We start from the raw sequence: 20,226 nt of genomic DNA, 5'->3' as shown, positions 1-20,226 counted from the left end.
TTTTTCTGGAAGCGAGGCACTTAAACAGGGTAGTGCTGGTATAAACAAAAAAAAAAAAACATAAAATATATAATATATATATATATATATATATATATATATATATATATATATATATATATATATATATATATATATATATATATATATATATATATATATATATATATGCAATGGATTTGCTTATCTGTTTGAAAAAAAAAAATCCACTTACAAGTTTCATAAAATCACCACAGGGGGATAGCCATGGCATGTAGGAACAGCCTTGGCTATGTGGCTGCACATTTTTAGAGTCTGAATCCAACCACGTGTCCCTTTACAAAGCAAATATTCCTACTCCAATCAGAAAGTACCACTGCCCCTTTGGCCATCCTATAATGAACTAGCATACACAGGATGTTCCAGAAGCCACACACCAAACCCCTTTGAAAAAAGATTAACCAGGTAAATCACATCCCTCAGCCAAGTAATTGAGGATGGTTTCACATTGGCTTTTTTCACGGAACCCATTTTGGCTTATAGACACATACAGATTGTTTTTTGTTTCCTTGCTTCAGTGATTTTTCACTGGGCCATTTTCAATGGGCTTTTTCACACTTCCAGTTTTTAAGTGATCAGTTTAAAGCCTGTTCTTTTTGCATACGATGACAACATTAGATTAGTGGAAAACTGAAGTGTGGAAAAGCCCATTGAAAAAAAATGGGTCAGTAAGACATCAGCGACAAATCACTGAAACCAGGAAGAGAAGACCAGTCTGTGTCCATAACCCAAAAATAGGGTTCAGTGGGAAAAAAAAAAAAAAAATTTCTGTACCCTGCACATCCCATAGAGACACAACCACAGTGACTGAAGGAAAGAAGTGATGCGGAGCTCATTTCTGCAAGCACTGCACTTGTGCACCAAACAAAGGGTCACCTCTACTAGCAGCCCAACTAACCCCCTTCACTTCATTTAAATAATAGACATACATGTCTGAATTGGTGAGCTTGCCAATCCCCAGAGCGTCCAAGCGACAACCTAGTTTTCTTCAACAGCCAAGTTAAGTACAATAAAGCCATTCTGTAAGCGAACAGATGGAAATCTACGAGAAGCAAGGTGAATCTGCACCGTATTGGGAAGAGATGATCAGGTCTCGGGTAATGGGGGTGCTGTGCCCTACAAATCCAGCTCAATTCTCCCCTTTACAGTATTAGTCACGACACTCCTAAATTAAATTCTGAGAATTTGGACATCAGTAAGCAGCAATGAGACGTTACCATAGATTAGTGATTTTTAATATTTCTATATACAAGATTAAGTATTTAAAAACCCTCTGGCCCTTTTGGTTTTTTTCATTTCCATTTTTCACTCCCCACCCTCAAAAATCCATAACTTTTATATTTCCATGTACAGAGCTGTATGATGGCTTGTTTTCTGCAAAACAAATTGCACTTCATAGTGATTTAATATTCCATGCGATGTGCTAGGGGGAAAAAAAAAAAAAATAAAATAAAAAATAAATGCAGTGAAAATACGAATTCTCAGTTTTCTTGTGGGCTTGGATTTTACAGCTTTCACCATGCGCCCCAAATGACAGGTCTACTTTATTTTTTGGGTGGTTAAATCACAAGCATATTATATATATGACTTCTAAGGAAAGGGTGCAATTTGAATTTTCAGGTTTAATATAATTTTTTTTTTTTTTTCTACTTTTATTTTTCAGACCCTCTAGGGTACTTTAACCCGAGGTTATCTGATCGATCCTACCATACTACAGTACGGCACCATATGGGGGATTTTCCTCTTCATGCATTACAATGTGCAAATCACACATTGTAATGAATGGGTTAAAGTGAGACAGCCTCGGGTCTTCAGAAGACCTGAGGCATTCATGGCAACTGTTGCTCCGTGACATCATCAGGGGGTGGCGATCGATCTTCACCAAGATGGTGGCACATGGGCGCTGCCATCTTGGTGAAACCACTGGCTACAATGGACGGGATAATACCCACATTCGGTGCTAGCACCAATCGCAGGTGTTACTGGTAAGTGTTTGCTGCAATATGCAGCAAAGACCTACCGGCTATGGAGAGGGATTAGCCCATGAGCCCTCTATGCACCCAATACAATTAGGCTGAATTTAATTGTTGTGGTTTATTCTGTTCCAGCGGAATACAATTGCCACCCATCTTCACTTCCTGGTACAATGTTGATGTCCAATATGAGTGTCACTTCACTTCCTGCATTAAAACCATGAGGTTCATCAGGTTTATGCCCATTTTTATCTTTTGATTCAGCCAAACCACTTTAATTTGTAATTTATGTGAGAAACCCACCCACATATATAGAAGAAATTCTACTGTTCGCCTGTGACTCAGAAAAAAAAAAAAAAAAAAAAAAAGTACCATATTTTTCGGACTAAGGCACACATAAAAACCTAAGATTTCCTTAGAAATCCAAAGTGCGCCTTATATATTAAACGCGCTCCCGGCCACGGCAGACCAGAGCCGTGGCTGCGACCCTGCATGGCCAGCAGTACTAGAGGGGGACTCGGCAGTGACTGGAGGAGGCAAGGTAGAGGAGGGCAGCGGACCCTTCTTACATAGGTCCCCGCTACCGGAGACCCTTGACAGCAGATCTCCAGCGGGAACTGCAGACCACGCGGCGCACAGGCAAACAACAGGCGCCATGTGCACAGACACCCTTCTCCCTGTGAGACAGCTTACCTCTGCATTCGGGGTGTCGCTCACCTAGGTATGAACTCGGGGTGCTGACAGTTGCCGGGTCACTGCTGTGGAGAGTCGCTTTAACAGAGCTGGTTACAACCTCTCCGCTTGGCATCCAAACCACACCCCCTTCTAACTCAAGCAGCCACCAGGAACCTGCGCCTTATACATGCACCTATACATGGCCTTTATTCATAATGCGCCTTATAGACCAGTGCGCCTTATCCGAAAAATATGGTAAAAAAAAACCCAAATACATACAGTATTATGCAGGGTGGAACAATGCAGATATTTCAACGCAGGTTATTATAAACATATATGCAATATCTAACAGGGAAATAAAATCATACAATATAATTTTTTTTAAAAATTCAGTCAAAAATTGTCCAGCGAGTGATAAAAATGGATGACGTCAGCAGCGGTATGTGAGGCAATTCAAGGGGTTTCTAATAGTTCAACATAGAGTCATGAAAGGATGTGGTTAGGCCAGCAAGGAAGGTTTTAGGAGAAGCGTAGGAGGTGGTTACAGGAATAATTTCCAAATGGTGACTACATTTACACTTAACAATGGACTGGAAGTTAATGGAATTATAAGAACACCAAATTCTTCCAATTTGTCCCATTTTCTCGTGTGGTGAACAGTTTACCGTCATTCTACAACCGCAGCGATTTCGAAACAAGATACACATTATAAACTCTGTCAGATGATGTAATTTACCACCTTCAGGTATTCCATCTCTGGAAAATAATCTAACCTGTGAGCTGACCAAAAACCTCATCAAAAGTTGCCTAAGGTTTGCATTAAAATAATGGTTTCTCCTGAGTGTGCAAGTCTGAAGATTCTTGCTAGAGTCAGACGTAGAAATACGTACAAAGTCACCATATTCCTTGATACCAACTCCACCCATTCAAATAGCAACGGAGAAGCATGCTAAACCCCTTGATTCCAGTGCAGGTAAGTGTTAGATCTTTGGCACTCTGGGCTGCCAGTAATGCACGCCCGAACAACCCCCCCAACCACCTCTCCTTCTCCCATCTCGTGATGTCACCACCCTCTCCCAGCATGGTAGAGGGAGGAGAGTAGGTGTGCACAATAAGCAGCCCGGAGCGCTGGACAGCTCATCCCCATGCTGCTCACAACCATTTTCTTCTAGGTGATCCTGGCGTGTCAAGATGAGCAGAGGACAGTGCTGGGAAGAACATCAAGAGGAGTGAAGGGGAATATTTGTACATTTTTTGAATGGTAGATTTCCTTTAACCTGTTGAGGACGTACATATACTATGGGCAGTCCACGAAAGGTTAAAGACGGGGCAGTGAAGGCTTACAGGCTGAGCCCCCTCCATACAGGGCAGATAACTGCTGTATTATACATCAGATGCCAGCAACTAGTAGTCCTGAAGTTAACCTATTAGTTGCATGGTCAAAGCTGTTCATGTCAACTAAACAGCAGCTTCATATAGGTGCTGCCAGTCCGTACTCTCCACGACATCAGGGGTTGTGGATTGGTTGCCATTACAGCCTCAAATCAGGCTTCTCCGGCTGGCAATGAACCCTCTGCCGGAGGCATGCTGCAATAAAAGTCATATTCACAATATACTGCCGTACAATAGCACTGCATTACCCACTAGAATACAAACATCCCAGGGGAGCTTAAAATAAAAAAAAAAAAAATAAAAAATGATGGGTGCCAGAATATAGCGATTTTTTTTGTGCAACGTTTTAAATTTTTTTTTAATCAAAAAACTATATACATTTGGCATTTCCATGATCATACCAACCTATAGAATCAAGGGGACAGCATAGTTTAAGCTGGAAAATACTAAGCCTGCTAGAAAACTGGGCAGCTGCATCATTTTGTCAGTTCTACTACTTTGGGATATTTTTTTACCCCAGCTTCCCAGTAGATTGCACACAATATAAAATACACAGTGCATCTTTTAGTGGTTTAGCACAGAGTTGTGCCTTTTGTCTCACTCAAAAATCTTGATCATATTTTACTAGTGCATTTTTTGTTATGAAGATCAGGAACCCCAACCTGTTCCTTCTTTCCCTTTCAGAACATATTCTCCGAGCCTGCATGCGGTCCTTCTCTGCCATACTATTAAGCAAACAGAGCAAGGTCTGTTCGTGCCTTTACGTCTCTACAATTCATAAACCTTCCAAGAGAAAAAAAAAAGTCAATCCTGCTAATGAATATCATTTTCCAACACCATGATGCACATGACAGAACACAAAAAAAGAAAGTAACTAGAGCAAAAATATTATAGCAGCCCATGCCCGCTAAACAAAGAGGATTCTATTGCCTCACTCCAGACTGCTGAGCCAGCAACTTTACGCTCAGAACTTCTCTTAACTTGGGAAACACAGAATGTGAAATCTCTTTTCTTCGCTGCGCTTTGCCCTCACGTTGTGAAGTATTTACAGTACTGAGAAGGTCATAAATATATAAGCAGCTACAGTGCCAAGATGTATTCAGGGTTTTACGGCATAGTAAAGACACCATTAGAGTCTTTACTTTCTGGATTCCCATTATGAAGTGTAAAGAGGCACCGGACACCAATTATAAGCTTTACACTTTAGGATTCTAAGCCCGTACACGTATGGTCCAGCTACCCCTTTGTTTCATTTTTTCGTGAGCAAAGTCAGCATTTCTTAGCTACTAACGTCACCCCAGAATTACCTTGGTCCAGAATTACCTTAGGACTAAGATTATATTGATGAACTATGGGTGAAGCCAATGGGTGATCAAAATGGGTTCCACCACTGGTCCAATTTGTAACCATCATTGGTTCAACTATTTCAGGCCCCATCACTTAGGTTTGAGAAACCATATACACGCTAAATAGCCAGCTTGCCTGATCTTAATTTCCCCCACCAAGCAAAATTTCTGAAAGTGGGAGTGCGTTATAGAGTCAGCCGGCTAAACCCACCCGAGCATCACAGAACTGCTCTGTGCTACAGCCCCACAGGCTGTAAGGCAACATTCACACGAACGTATGAGGGAGGGAGGGGGGGGGGGGGGGGAGAGAGAATGTATGGGCACAAACTTGCAACCATAGACATGTCCCCCATAGGCGGCAATGGCCGCAAGGAGTGATACAGTGCCAAACACCACGTTTGGCACTGTACTCCTCCGTACACGGGAAAAAAGATGGGACATGTCCTATGTCCCAATGTTATGCATTTCCATATAGAGGGGGTCACCCCTCCCCATGGCGCCAAACACATGCATGAACATATAGCAATTTCGCTGCAGCAAAAGGGAATTTCAGCACAATGTTTGGAGGGGGGGGGCTTAGCATTTTTTAAATTAGATTTTAGAAGGACGGAGGCCATGGATAACAAATATAAGAAGATTACCACAGTCAGTGCCTGGATCTGTGAGCCCCTGGTTTACCATGATGGTAGATTTCCTTTAAGACTTGAATGTCTATGTTGCAGACTTCACCATCAGTGGTCCTAAATTTTAAGCCCATTTATATTTAAGGAACATAAACCTATTCAGCATGGACATTCCCTTCAGAGTACTTTTCTAGCCTGGCTCACATCTGGTGTCCATTGCCATTACATTGTTTCAGTAGACATAATAGGAAAGACAAATCCCAAGGAGAAGTGTGGGTGTCAATGAGCAGCTATGAAGCTCCTAGCCTTCAGCATCAGGGCTGTCTGATACTACTACCTCAGCATGCTGTACTAATTGAAGACCTCTCCCACATCTCCGGGGACATTTTGTGGAGTGATTTGTGCCTGTTCTGTGTTGACAAGCCCAAGGCTTTTAAAAAATGTAAAGCCTTAAAGCGCACGTGTGGTTGTAATGTCAACAGGGCCCAATGGGGGATTGATTACGCCTCCATAATCCCTCACTTTGGTTCTTTGAGAGGCAGTTAATCTGCAAGTAACCCAACTCCTGCCATACCTCAAAAATAACACACCATAGAAGGACAGTATTGAGCCAGGAACACAAGTTATGTCAGGTCCCCAATCATAAAGAACTACAGATACTTAACCATTCATCTGGTTAGGATCAACATATAATTAATTTACTAACCTGCATGTCCCCCAGAGACCAAACAATGTCATAACCAAAATAATGTTTACTGAACATCATGACCATTATGGGAGGGCCTGAACATGGGGGGGGGGGGGGGGGGTGTCCCAGCTCTAACCAAACAGCACATCTCAGATAGCTTGAGCGTGAATATTGGAACCAAAGAGACTAATTTTGAAACCAATTTTAATAGGAATTTTATGGGAAGAGAAAAAATAAAATAATTGGTAACACCCACCCAGAGCTCTTCTGGTTCATTAGCATAATTTTAAAAGTTGCTTTAAGGAGGAAGGATGACAAATAAGATTACCAGTCACAGTGCCAGGATCTATGAGTTCGTGTCCCTGGTTTATCAGGATTTGTTTGGATGGAAGATTGCCGCACCATACTGTTCTGTAGCTGGGGGAAAGATAGGATGTCTTTCACCGGATTACAGCGCTGTGCGCCATATTTCTCTATGGAGAGAGCATGGATCCTTTTTCCTCCGAATTTCTTCCTTAAAGTAGATTGTGTAAATCATCTTTCTGTCCTGTATCCACTGACAGCTGAGAGAAAAGAACCTGATAAAGAGTCTAATGATGCAACTCTTTACAGACAGTCCCTGGATAGTCTAATCTCCTTATAGAGCCGAATAATCAATGGAAATATTCTACAGGAAAAGATAAAGTTAATAATCAGCCTCCTTATCTGTCTGAACCAGATAGAAGGCTTTCAGATACCCTACTTGCTACAGGAGAATGAAGCATAAAACAGGAAGGGAGGCCACTTGAATTATTAAAGTATACTACAAAGTTTACCATCACCAGCTGTATTCGATTCTGAAAAAAAAAAAAAAACTACTTTTTTTTAAAGGGGAAGTTAGATACAAAAATTGTTAAAGGGAAACAGAAGAAAAACTGTTAAACTTAAAATACAATGGTATGACTGGCCAGATGTGCTAGTCTAACTTTTGTCTTGAGAAATCAGCTTTTTGATCCATTAAAGTGTGTGGGTTCACTGTAGTGTAAGGAATTTGCCTAGATTGGATATAAATGGCCTTTAAATTTTTTATTTCATCAAGCAATTATTAAATTCTAAATGAAGAGTTAGGGTCTTTCATGTAAAAAAAAAAAAAAAAAAAAAGTGAACTTTTTGCCTTCGTCAGATCCTTGTGATTGTAGGTGTCGCCGGTCTCCAGTGTTTGCAGTAGTGATGGCTGGTTTATCTACACCCTGCGCCGTACTGTAAATTGTATTTAGCAGCGGCAGGACAATGGGGACATTGCTAGGCAGACTCTCCAGAATACACTCTGGCCTGCCCTTCCCATTAAATCACCACTTCTCTCGGGAACAGTCATTTATGGAAGGTCAGGAATTGGGCGACACGTGAACTACACTTAATCTCGTATTTTCTGACCTTCGCAGAGTTCAAGACTGGGTTTACTGTGTTTTCTCAGATTTCATCTACAGTAATCTCAAATGACACTAGATAAGCATCATGAATGGGGATAGACCTGTACATGTAACATAAACCAGGACTTAACTCTACAACTGGATCAGCAGGGAGGAATCACAGTGGAAACAGTATACACATGGCAGTGCTGATGAATACTGGGATTCCCAGGGGCCACTTGTCAATGCTGTGTCTCTGCACCGTGGAAAGAAAAAACATCTGACAATAATCAACTGGGGCGGCCATGGCTACAACTACCGCTCAATTCTGGGCTGTAGCGTGTGCACCCATATGCCTATGGAAAAATCTAATTCTTTTAACCCCTTCAGGACCAAAGATATGCAAATGTAACCAGGGAGCTACCCTAGCCCCGCGGTAATCTGGCTCACCCTCCCCTCCTGCTCCCTCAGCACTGAGAATACAGCAGGGGGGGGGGGCATACAGTGTAACAGCCTGTGAAACTGCAGCAAAAATAAAAAAAAAAAAAATAAGGAGGGGGTGGTCCAGCAAACGACTTAATCTTGTCACAATTTATCTTAAAGGTAATCTAGCATCAAGAATGATAAACCAGGGAGGCTTTACCATTAATCCAGGCACAACGACTGGGGTAACAGTCTTCTATTTGTTAACCTTGGCCTCCTATTACCAGAGGCTTCACTTACTGTTCCACCGTCTTACCCTTCCCCGAACCCTGACCCCCCTCCCCCCCCATCTGATGTAATCTCAAGGGAGCAGAAGAAGTATCAGCACAGTGGGAAGGGCAAGTGCTCCTTGCACAACATGCGGCAGCACGGAGGGGATCTGGTCTCACCCTCAGAGCCTTTCTAGCTCAGTAGCATAATTTTCAAAGTTGATTTTAGAAGGAAAGAGGCCATGGATAACAAATAGAAGAAACATTTCCATAGTCATGATGCTGGGATCTAGGAGTGTCACTGGTTTATCATGATGGATTTTTTTTTTTTTTTTTTTTTTTTTTTTTTTAAACATTTTTTATTAGTTTTACAACCATAAGAAATTTAACAGACAATATATGCCCCGTGGGCACCTATTACATCTTTTTAAGTAACAAATGAACAGAAAGCTCAAAGAATATCACTGCTTTTCCCGACATCACACTTCTTGCTCGATTAGTTCTGGACATTTGTATCTAAGTTCTGCGATAGTTCGAAACGTAATACCATAGAAAACATAAATTGTAGGTGACTACAAAGCATATACATATACATAGAAAGGAGGATGATCTAAATGACAGGGAAGATATTATGTGTCGTATAGGTCATAGTATTGATTATTCTTCATCGACTCCTGGTTTAAACAATGTAACAATAAACATTAAAACAGTATAACGTTACATGGCCTAGAGTATTAATCAAGAAAATATGTACTTTTGATCCAAGTATCCCATTGTTTGATATAGGTGTTATAATTATTGTTTTGTAAAGAGATAGCCTTTTCGTAAGAACATGTAGTGTTTACTTGGGTGATGACTTCTTTAATGGATGGACAATGAGTGTCTTTCCAATACCTCGTGATTGCCAGTTTCGTGGTCATTAGAATTTGTGCTACTATAGTGCGAGACTTGAAAGGGATCTCTTTTAGATTCATCAGAAGAAGTGCTGTTGCTGGGGAAAAGGGAATATTGGTAATTCCTAGATTGTTGATCAATTTATATGCTTCAATCCATAAGTGTTGTATCTTAGGGCATGCCCATAAGATGTGGATAAGTGAGCCTTTTTGGCCACATAGTCTCCAACATCCTGGTGGTGTAGTGGAGAATATTTTGTGGAGGCGGACAGGGGTGAAATACCAGCGCATATGTGTTTTGATTATAGCTTCAAGGTGGGATACACTGTGGAAGGTAGAGTGTATTAAAGATAGAGCGTTCAACCATTGTTTGTTGCTAAAGTTACATCCTATATCTTTCTCCCAGGCGTTCATATATGGGAGTTTAGATATTGATCTTTTGTTATTCAGATACGAATAAAAGAAAGAAATACCTTTTTTATTTGTTGTTTTATCTTGTAAAAAGTTAAGAATCTGTTTGTTGATTAGTAGGTTGTCGGTGTCAAGATTCAGCATAAATTTGCGAATTTTAAGATAGTTAAAGATTTCCCCCTGAGGGAGATTGTGACTGTTGTTAAGGTTAGTGAAATTTACCAATTTTTGGTTTTCTAGTATATCTGCCAGGTTAACAATGTTATGTGAGCGCCACTGATGGAGATTTATGTTTGGAATATTGTGTTCAAGTATATCTAGAGGAATAGATTCCGGACGGAGTTTTGTTAGATCCTGACTGTTAGTGGATAACACTTCTTTCCATGCCTGGTCCGTGGCTTGCATGGTGCTTAATTTTGGTGTTGCTGTTTTTATCTTCCATAGAGGATTTATAAGTCTAGTCTGTAAAGGGTGGTCCTGATTATAGTGTTTTTCTATCTCACACCATCTATTGTTAGTATTATTATGCCACCAGGGGCTAACATGGCTTAGTATCGATGCAGTGTAATAATCTTTTAATTCTGGGACCCCTAACCCTCCTGCCAATTTTGGTTTGGATAGTGTATGTAGGGCTATTCTTGGGCATTTTCCTTGCCATAAAAATTTTCTTAGTTGGGATCTGGCTGTTCTAAAGAATGGTTCTGGTATTGGGACAGGGATGGTTCTAAAAATGTATATGAATTTTGGGAGGGTCATCATTTTGTAGGACGCAATACGACCGCACCAGGATAGGAGAACTTTAGAATATTCTGCTAATTCTTTGTCTATTTTGTTTAATAAAGGGATATAATTATATTTGTATAGATTTTTTGTCGGGAAAGCCAATTCTATCCCTAGATACGTTATATGCTCTGGCTGCCAGTCAAAATTAAATTCTTGTTTTAGTTTATGGGTAATTTCTGCTTTTACATTAACTAAGAGGGCTTGGGATTTGGAGTTATTTACTTTATAATATGAGATTTCCCCAAACTCATGTAGGGTTTTCATTGCCTGTGGTATAGATTGTTCAGGTTTCGTTAGTGAAAGAATTAAATCATCTGCGAATAGCGATAATTTGTATTCTTGCCTTCCCACTTTTACACCTGTGATTAGGTGGTTATTCCTGATAGCCTCTGCTAACGGTTCTATGGAAAGGATGAAAATAATGGGGGACAAGGGACATCCTTGTCGCGTGCCGTTCGACAGGGTGAACTTTTGAGACAACCTACCATTGATAAAAACCCTTGCCGTAGGATTAGAGTAAAGCGCTTTAATAGCCATCAAAATGGGTCCTTTGAGTCCAAATTTGTCTAAGGTAGCAAAAAGATAGTCCCAGTTCACCCTGTCGAATGCCTTTTCGGCGTCGATTGTTAAAAACGCGGCTGGGCAATGTTCTAGCTCACATACCTGTAGGAGGTCTATTATTTTCCTAGTATTATCTGAGGCTTGTCTCCCTGGTGTAAAACCTGATTGGTCGTGGTTGATAAGTGAGGGGATTACATTTTTAAGTCTATTCGCTAGAATTCTGGCATAAATCTTGATATCTTCGTTTAACAAAGATATCGGACGGAAGTTTACGGGGTTATCTGTGGGTTTATTAGGTTTTGGGAGGGCAACTATTATGGAGGAGAGCATGGCTTCAGGAAATTCTCCACGTGAAGATGCTGCTTCATAAACTCTGGTTAAGTAAGGGGCAATGGTATTTGAGAATTTTTTGTAGTATGCTCCTGGGAGGCCATCAGGTCCAGGTGCTTTATTAGAGGGGGAGAGTTTTATAGACTTCATTACTTCGTCCTTTGATATAGGAGCGTTAAGTTTGGAGAGCTGTTCTGGGGATAGTTTTGGGAGTGGGAGGGAGTCTAGATATTTTCGGATTTGATCTGAGGTAGGTATATTAGTAAGGCTGTCTTGATTAAGGTTATATAATTTTTCATAAAATGTCATGAATGAGTTGGCTATGTCTCTTGGGTTCAAAATCTTATTTCCTGTCTGAGGATGGTAAATGTATGGGATATTGGCTTTTATTCTCCTTTTTTTGAGTTTGTTAGCTAGAAGAGCACCAGCTTTTTGGTCCTGTGAGTAGTATTTTATTTTGAGTTTGTGTAGCATGCGTGCGTGTTTGTGGAGTAAGAGGTTTCTTAAATGATTTCTTTCTTGATTTAGCATTTCCGTTGAGGCTGCGGAAAACGTCTTTTTGTTAATATTTTCTAATTGTTGAATTTTTTTTAGTGATAGATTTATTTCAGCTTCTCTCGCTTTTTTAATTTTATGTTCTAATTTCCTAAGATCATCTTGGATATATCCTTTATGCATCAGCCAAATAGAGAAAATATCTGCCTCTCCATTATCGTTAAATGTTAGAAACTCTCTTAATGCGAGTTCTATTTTAGCGCAGTTAAGGGGGAGAGCAATGGCAGTCATGTCTGCTTTCCAGATATAGTCATTGTGGTTTGATTGTTGGTCTAATAATGTAATTTTAATAGGGGCATGGTCTGACCATTTTATTAAGCCTATAGAAGAGGATTTCACTTGATCTATAAGATTTTTGTTAATAATAAACATATCGATGCGTGAATATGTTTTGTGTCTAGGTGAAAAATACGTGTAGTCCTTTTCGGATGTGTGTTGTAACCTCCATATGTCATATAGATCATATTCCCATAGGAGATTACTTAAAATCTGAGGTCTGTAGCTTCTGTTGGATGTATGGATTTTGATGGCAGCTTTTCTTTAAAGATCCCACAAATTTATTTTGTTGCCGTCACCCATTCCTGAAAACCATAGTTTGTCAAATTTTGCAGAACTAATTTTATTTTAGCTTCCTTTGTGGGTGCATATAAAATTTTTTGAGACAAAATATGTGAATACAATGTTATATTGTGTGCCTTTAAAGCACAATACATTATGCAGAGCATACAATTTCTATGCAAAGTATAGCTCATTTTATGTTATTTAAATACATTTTTAGGTTTAGTTATTCTGCACTGGCGGCTGTTCCAGGTCCTAATGTAACTAACAGTTTATGATCAACAACAGTAACTGAACTAGTCAGACCCCCATGTCAGTAGTACAGGTACTCTGCAGGTTGCTTTATAATTGCCTTGGAAAAAGGTAAAGCTTCAGATCTGAATATTTACAGTACATTAATAACAAATTCAATAATTAAGTGAAAACTGCAGATAATTATAGTATACTGGGTCTTTTTGGTAACGAGTTGCAGTGTTCTCTTCTCTTGGGCTCTTCACAATTAGGTGATGTCCATGTGTATTGTGGAACAATGGGAATAGCTCTGCAACCAATTTCGGTTCACCTTCATTAATATCCTATTAATTTAAATAATTAGGATATTAAAATAAAATATAAACTATGTGTGAGCCAGAAAAAAAAAAAAAAAAAAACTGCACTGAGCAGTATAGTCAATGATATGTAATATGTACACAAAGTCTCATGGGTATTTGCAATGGGCCTATGAGATCATAGTTGCACTGAGGTCACAAGTGAGGATGACAGATCTATACCATCTCTGCTCCTGCACAGCACATGCAAGGCAAGAGGTGCTCTGTGTGATATCACCATGTCCCCATAGTTATGCGACAGCTTACAAAAAAAAAAAAAAAAAAAAACACAACTGATCAAGTCACATAATTTACAAATTTTTAACCCATTGGCTTTTTCAGCACATAATTATTTTTCATGCATGTATAAAATAGGATGCCTTAACACATTGTAGCATGGGTCTGCAAGATTCCTGACAAATCCTTACAACGGAGGGCTACGACTTACCACACTGAATGCTCATACAAAGCTCCCCTCTCCACCTGAGTCGGCACAAAGACATTTCAGATCGGGCTTGACAAAAGTCGATTTACACCGAAACGTCGCCAAGAAAAATTTGTGATGTTTCATTATATGATTTTTGCAACTTTTGATGGAGCTGTAAATATTGACTATATGAATTAAAAGAAAAATATAAAAATCAACATAGGATGTGTGCTACGTTCTTCCCTACTGCTCATACAAAGATGTTCCTTCCCTTTTTCAGAGTGAGTGGAGGTACAGGAGGACTTGTTCAGGGTACCTCAAGTGATTAAACTGTCCTAATATGGATATTTACATCACCAGGGGCCTCCCAGTGGAGGCCAGGGATAGATGCAATACCTTGCATCTGTCCCGCATAGACTATTATGGCCTCCAATGAGCATATACGTTGCTACATCTTTCTGTTCGGTTTTGCCTGCTGGATGGGACATATCCTACGAAGAAGGCCTCCATCTGCCAGTAAAGTCTAAGGCTACCTTCAGCATTTACGTCTGATTTTTTCCTGGCTTATACTGAATGTGATGTGAATATAGCCCATTTGCTGCAAGTAGTTACCAGCAAACTCCACCAGCAGGAAAGCACAATATGAGAGAGACAATTTTAAATTTATGTTCTTTTAGTCGATCTTGGATAGACCTACTTTCTTCATTCAGAATAAGGTAGATAAATATTTGAGATATCTACAATGATGGCTGCCATCAGCAAAAAAATAAAAAATAATTGAAAGTGCTGAAATATAAATACTGGTATAGGTTAAAAAGGTTCCCCAGATCACTACTTAGGGCTCCCTCAATGGCCCAGGTCCTAATGAACTGGGCATCTCCAGACACAACAAACTGGAGATGCTGCTCAACCAGGCAGTGTCACAGTGTCCCTATAGAGCCCATTTACCGGGCAAACCCCCTTACACATATGATGAAACAGTGACATTACTTTAGGAGTTTAACCCACAGGAAGTAACAGAAAAGCACATGCAAATCACGTTTAGGGCCAAAATATTATATATATGTACAACTTATGTAAGTGTAAAAACAATACACAGCTGCTACTTCACCCCTGCCTTCTGTTTGTTTGCAGAGGCGGTGTCAACAGCCATGCTTTTTTTATGTTTGCTACAGCCTGAAACTGCCGCTATAACAAAGTAAATCCCCAAAAAACCCTTTAATTCTGTAAATTGACAGTGTCCAAAATCCACTGTACATCCAAGTCATAGATGCTGTAAGACAGCTTTATTCAGCCCCAAACTCCCAATTCCATGGCTCTACATGGTATGCCCAAAGGGGGGGGGGGGGAAACCACTATAAAAAGCACATTTACCAATTCCTGCGCATCTCTAATGAGTTATAAAAGTGTGGTATTAAAGAGGACCTGTCAGGCGACTAAAATCCTCTAGCAGCACCTACTAAAGTAAGCAGCTCCCTAGCTCTCTCCCCGTTAGAACATACCCATAAGCCAAGGAACAATCCACCAAGTAGCGGGCCGATCATCAGATCCATCTTACACTGGTCCGGCTTATTCATAAAGGGGTGGTCTGAAGTGATCCCCTCTCTTCAGATTCCTCTCCCAGACTGCCACTCCCACACCTATTGGCAGTGACTGCCAGGCTCGATGCCCCCTCATGAACAAGCCGGATCACTGTACGCTAGGACTGACAATCAGATTGCTACCGTACTTCATGGATTTTTTTCCTAGCTTATCAGAATATCCCAATAAAGCTAGAGATTTAACACTGCCATTACTGGGGGGTCTATGGAGCTGCTAGAGGGTTTTATTTTAAACTACTTAAACCCTGGCCTTCAACAACATGGCAAATGTATGGCTTACTTCCCACTTTTAAATAGCATTCTACTAAAAGTAACCAAAATTCTATATTTTCGTCTTAGACAGCAGCATAACACTTTCCCGATTTCCATGTGGCTGGAGGCAGGAATGAGAAATCCTCGGCTCCGTTACTGCTCCCAGTAGACCAGTTCACAATACTCCATGTCCATATTTTCAGGACATTGTGACTTCAGCGACATTGTTGCTATATTTAATAAGTCTTCAGCGATGACACAGATGGAATCAGCGCAATAACTTTTAATTGCCTGCTTTTACGAGTCCTTTCATAGCGCGTGCACCTGTGTTTGTGGCTCCCTATAGTAAGCGGGACAGGTACATCTGTATGAGGCTACCTGCCAATGAAGTCTATCCAGCTAATATTATGTGTGATTTTTACACTGTAGAAGCACACAGGGCCTGCAGAAACAATTGACTCGCATTCACACACTGCACCCTGGTCATTTTACAAGCCTCCACATTCACCCTCAATGAATTAGAGAGAATTTTGCTCCACTCGCAGGAAATTGCCGTTTTAACCCTTGGGCTACTGGTTGTGACAGTAACCAAACTGATTTAGTGCCAATATGAAGTTTCCAAGCGCTTTTGCGGGCTCTAGTTAAATCTGTTATTGTTAACCCAAAGTCATATGCTATCACTAGTGGAGGTGGGACCCATGAGAAATGGGTAGATGAAAAATTGGGCACAAGTTTGGTACTGAAGTGTGTAGGCGCTGCTCATCTGCTTGAGTGCACGGCAAGGATAACTCCACAACCGTCAGTCAATTGAGCACAATGAGGAGGGGGGGCTTAATTATTGGCTTTCTGCCAGATCTTCCACCCCCCCCCCCCCCATCACTGCACCATATTTATGAAAAGTCAGCGGCACACTATTGCTCCTTTTCAGACACACACTTTTTTTTATGGTTGCTCAATTTGGACACATCTTAGAAATCCTCCTGACACATCTGGATTCCCAATGCTTTGTTTGGACAAGCTAAAAGGTGCCACTTCTCCTTCATGAATGTGGAGTTAAGAACCTTTTCGGTCCGGTGCCAATCATTATCACCTTCCGCCACAATCCAAGACCAGATTAGTGCCCATTTCATGCGGCAAAAATGAATGTCCCCCAAAATGTTTTGTGCTCTAATCTTAGTGATTCTTTCATTTGATTAAAAGAAGGGGTTTCAGATCAAAAATGCCATTTTGGGAAGGGGGGGGAAATGACTGAACAGAAAAAAAAAAAAAAGAGAGGGTACAGAACCTCAACTCCAAGATCTATCTTCTCATGTAGAAGCAGTGGTGCAGGAAGGATCCAAACCACTACTTTTTTTTTGTGGAGAGAAAAAAAAAACTTGGACAAAATTTAGATTATAAAATAAAAAAATTAAAAAAAAAAGAGTGGGAATCAACTTTTGGTGTGTAGTCACATTTTATTGAAGCTGTGAAAAAGGGGGGAAAAAAAACTCAAACATCCTTGGCCTAGTGATCTCATAATAAAATGGATTTTGAAAGGAAAAAAAAAAAAAAAAAAAAAAAAAAAAAAAGATGCACAAAAAACTTTTTGTAAGTGTTAAAATGAATAATCCACAGACCAGACACCATGTCCTTATTAGAGTATAATGAAGGTGTATTGCTATCATTTAATACTACAACCTTCACCAGGACTGCAATAAATTCCCATTTTGTCACTAGGAATTAATAACTTGGGGTGTATGTACACAACCTAGATTTTAGTTTCTTCAAATATTCCCTACACTCAATACACTCCAAAGCATGCTAATAGGTCAATCTGCTTCTTCAGAATAAAATTAACCCCAATGTGCGAGCCTGAGAGAATAATTAGATTATAATCCCCATGAGATTCAGTGACTGACAGCAGCAAATACAAATCTTGGTGGGGGCACATCCATCAATAACCCCCCAACAAAGTGGAGCATTGTTCAGGGTGGTTATAGGTCTGAGCAGCCAAAAAGACAGTGATGACTAACTGCAGTCATACAATAGAACTCCACTTTGAGAAATACATTGTATCAGAAGTATCTATTGTGCCACAACTGACAATAGAAGGCCCTCACATGTATGAGTGTATATGATACACATGTACCTATATGTACAGAATAAATGTATATACATACATAGCAAAAGTGTAATCCAACTAAACATTGGTTAGATTAGTGGTGGTCAGTGCTAGGGAGTTTTTTTTCCAGATATCCATACGGATTCAGGTTTTGCCCAGAGGGGACTTAGCAGAGTGTGAATAATAAGAAAACCTGTACAGTTCCCCGGAATATGTAGGCGATATATAAATAAATGAATACAGTACTGTAAACCACTGCAGTATAAACAGATTATATAAAGATGTATACATTACTGTGCAGCACTATAGTGTATGTAGGCGATATTCAAGTCTGTACAGCACTGCAGAATATGTAGGGCATATATAACTGTGTACAGCGTTTCAGAATACTATAAATCTACACCGCTGCAGTATATGCAAGTGATATATAAATCTGTGTACAACGCTGCAGTACGTGGAGGCGATATATAGATCTGTGTACAATGCTGCAGAATACATACAAATCTGTACAGCGCTGCAGTATATGCAGGTGATATATATGTAGAGTACATATACACCTGCACCGCTGCAGTATATGCAGGTGATATATATGTACAGTACATATAAATCTGTACAGCGCTGCAGTCTGCGCAGGTGACATTAATGCCTCCCGGGCTCTCCGGGCAGCATTGTCCCTCCGGCTGTCACTTGTGTGGGGTGAGGGAGCAGGCTGCACTGTTGTCAAGGAGGCGATGACGTCACCCCCGCTTATATTATCCCGGTTGTCAGCCGCTGGCGTCTCTCCCCTCCGGCAGCGCGGGCTGTCAGTCAGGTGACGTCACAATACGCCTGTTGTGAGTGTAAACAGAGGCGGGTGTGGGTGCTGCCCCGTGGCCCGCTCAGTGTCAGCTCTCCCCGGCACCTACCTGTGTCCTCCCCGGTGTGTGGCCGCTGCCGGGCTGCTCCATCTACTAGGGACGGGCAATAAAAAGACAATTCATTGAGAAGCGCTGTCCGGGTGACGTCATGGCCCCAGTAGCAGCGCCTCGTCCAATGGGCTTGCGAGCTTGTGGTGGGGGAAGACAAGTGGATATTAACCCGCGCGCTGCCGGCATAGGTGGCGCCCCGTTACCTGTGTCACCCGGCAGGGCGCAGCAGGGCAGCCTGTGTCACAGGGCGGGTGACACTTACCGGGGGGGGAGGAGACCCGCTGCCCGGGAGCCGGCTTGTCCAGTGGTAACATCCAGTGCGCTGCCTGCAGGCGGCCCCTGCGCCGCGCTCACTCTTCTAGGAAGTTGTCTTTGTTCCACTATTTATACATTGCGTCAACATTGCGAAGAAGAAGGGGCGTGGTCACAACACAACACACACAGCGCGGAGCGAGAGCCGCCACCGCCTCCTCCCCCCGCCCCCCCGCCGAGGATCACAGCGCTCACGTGACCCGCCCTGGGGACCCGCCCACAGCCCCTCCCTCCCTCCTGTCACTAGTCCAGTACACAAGACGGAGCCGGGAGCAACGCGGAGAGTTCCCTGCACGCCACATCCCAAATAACAATCACCCATCGGCCCCAACACAAGTCACGGGCGGACATTTCTTTTTTTTAGCAGCTCCAACTTTCTCAGAGTTTTTACTACCAAAACATTATTAAGAAAAACCCACTACAAAAAAAAGACGCATAAAAAAACTCTCATTGCACTGTGTGTGAACAAGTTCATAAGTTTTATCATATTTTTCTTCCTTTTTTCTTCAGTCCGTGGCTGAATTCAGCTAAAAAAAACTGCATGTGTGATCACACTCTTAGGGCAGATTTGCATGCATGCAAATCCGGATGCATTAAATGCAATAGATTTCAATGCATCAGTACACCCACATTCCTGTCCACTTGACCAATCTGTTAAATAGGGAAGCATGTCCAAGTCCCAATCGTATTTCATGGATCAGTCATAACTATAGGAAGATCCATGAAAAACAGATTCCAGACTGATGAAAATCAGCCTTCAAAAAATTGAAAAAAGTCTGTTTCTCACGGGCAAGGTTTTCATCTGCACCAAAAAAATTGCAGTTTGAGCAAAGTTTTTTTTTTTTTTTTTTAACTGCCTAAAACGCCTTCTGACACATTTATGAAAGCTTTTAGCCCATTTTTGTCACTTTTCTGACTCATCCAACAAGAGGGGTAAAGGGGTGTGGCTTCATGAAGAGGGGGCGTGGCCATCTGGAAATTAGTCTGTTTGCTAAAAGCAGGTCTAAAAGTAGAACTCAACTGTCATACACTGGGACAGATTGAGCATCACAATGATGAGTCTGGCGCAGCACAAGACTAGTGGTATCGTGCCCTGCACTGTTAGAACCTGGACACATACATGAAGTCCCC

General features: G+C 41.2%; 1 long non-coding RNA gene across 2 annotated transcripts in view; it reads right to left on the bottom strand.

The window, feature by feature from the left end:
* Nucleotides 1–19,242, bottom strand: part of LOC140117613 (uncharacterized) — an 81,168-nt gene extending 61,926 nt beyond the window's left edge. For both annotated transcript variants that reach the window (XR_011853043.1, XR_011853044.1), the window contains exon 1: nucleotides 19,046–19,242. This is a non-coding gene — a long non-coding RNA (uncharacterized lncRNA). The remainder of the gene's footprint in view (nucleotides 1–19,045) is intronic.
* Between the last annotated feature and the right edge of the window lie 984 nt (nucleotides 19,243–20,226).

Source organism: Engystomops pustulosus, chromosome 2, assembly GCF_040894005.1.
Source record: "Engystomops pustulosus chromosome 2, aEngPut4.maternal, whole genome shotgun sequence".
Taxonomy (NCBI): Eukaryota; Metazoa; Chordata; class Amphibia; order Anura; family Leptodactylidae; genus Engystomops; species Engystomops pustulosus.
Note: the sequence above shows the minus strand (reverse complement) of the source record. Positions and strands in the feature narration are given on the sequence as shown.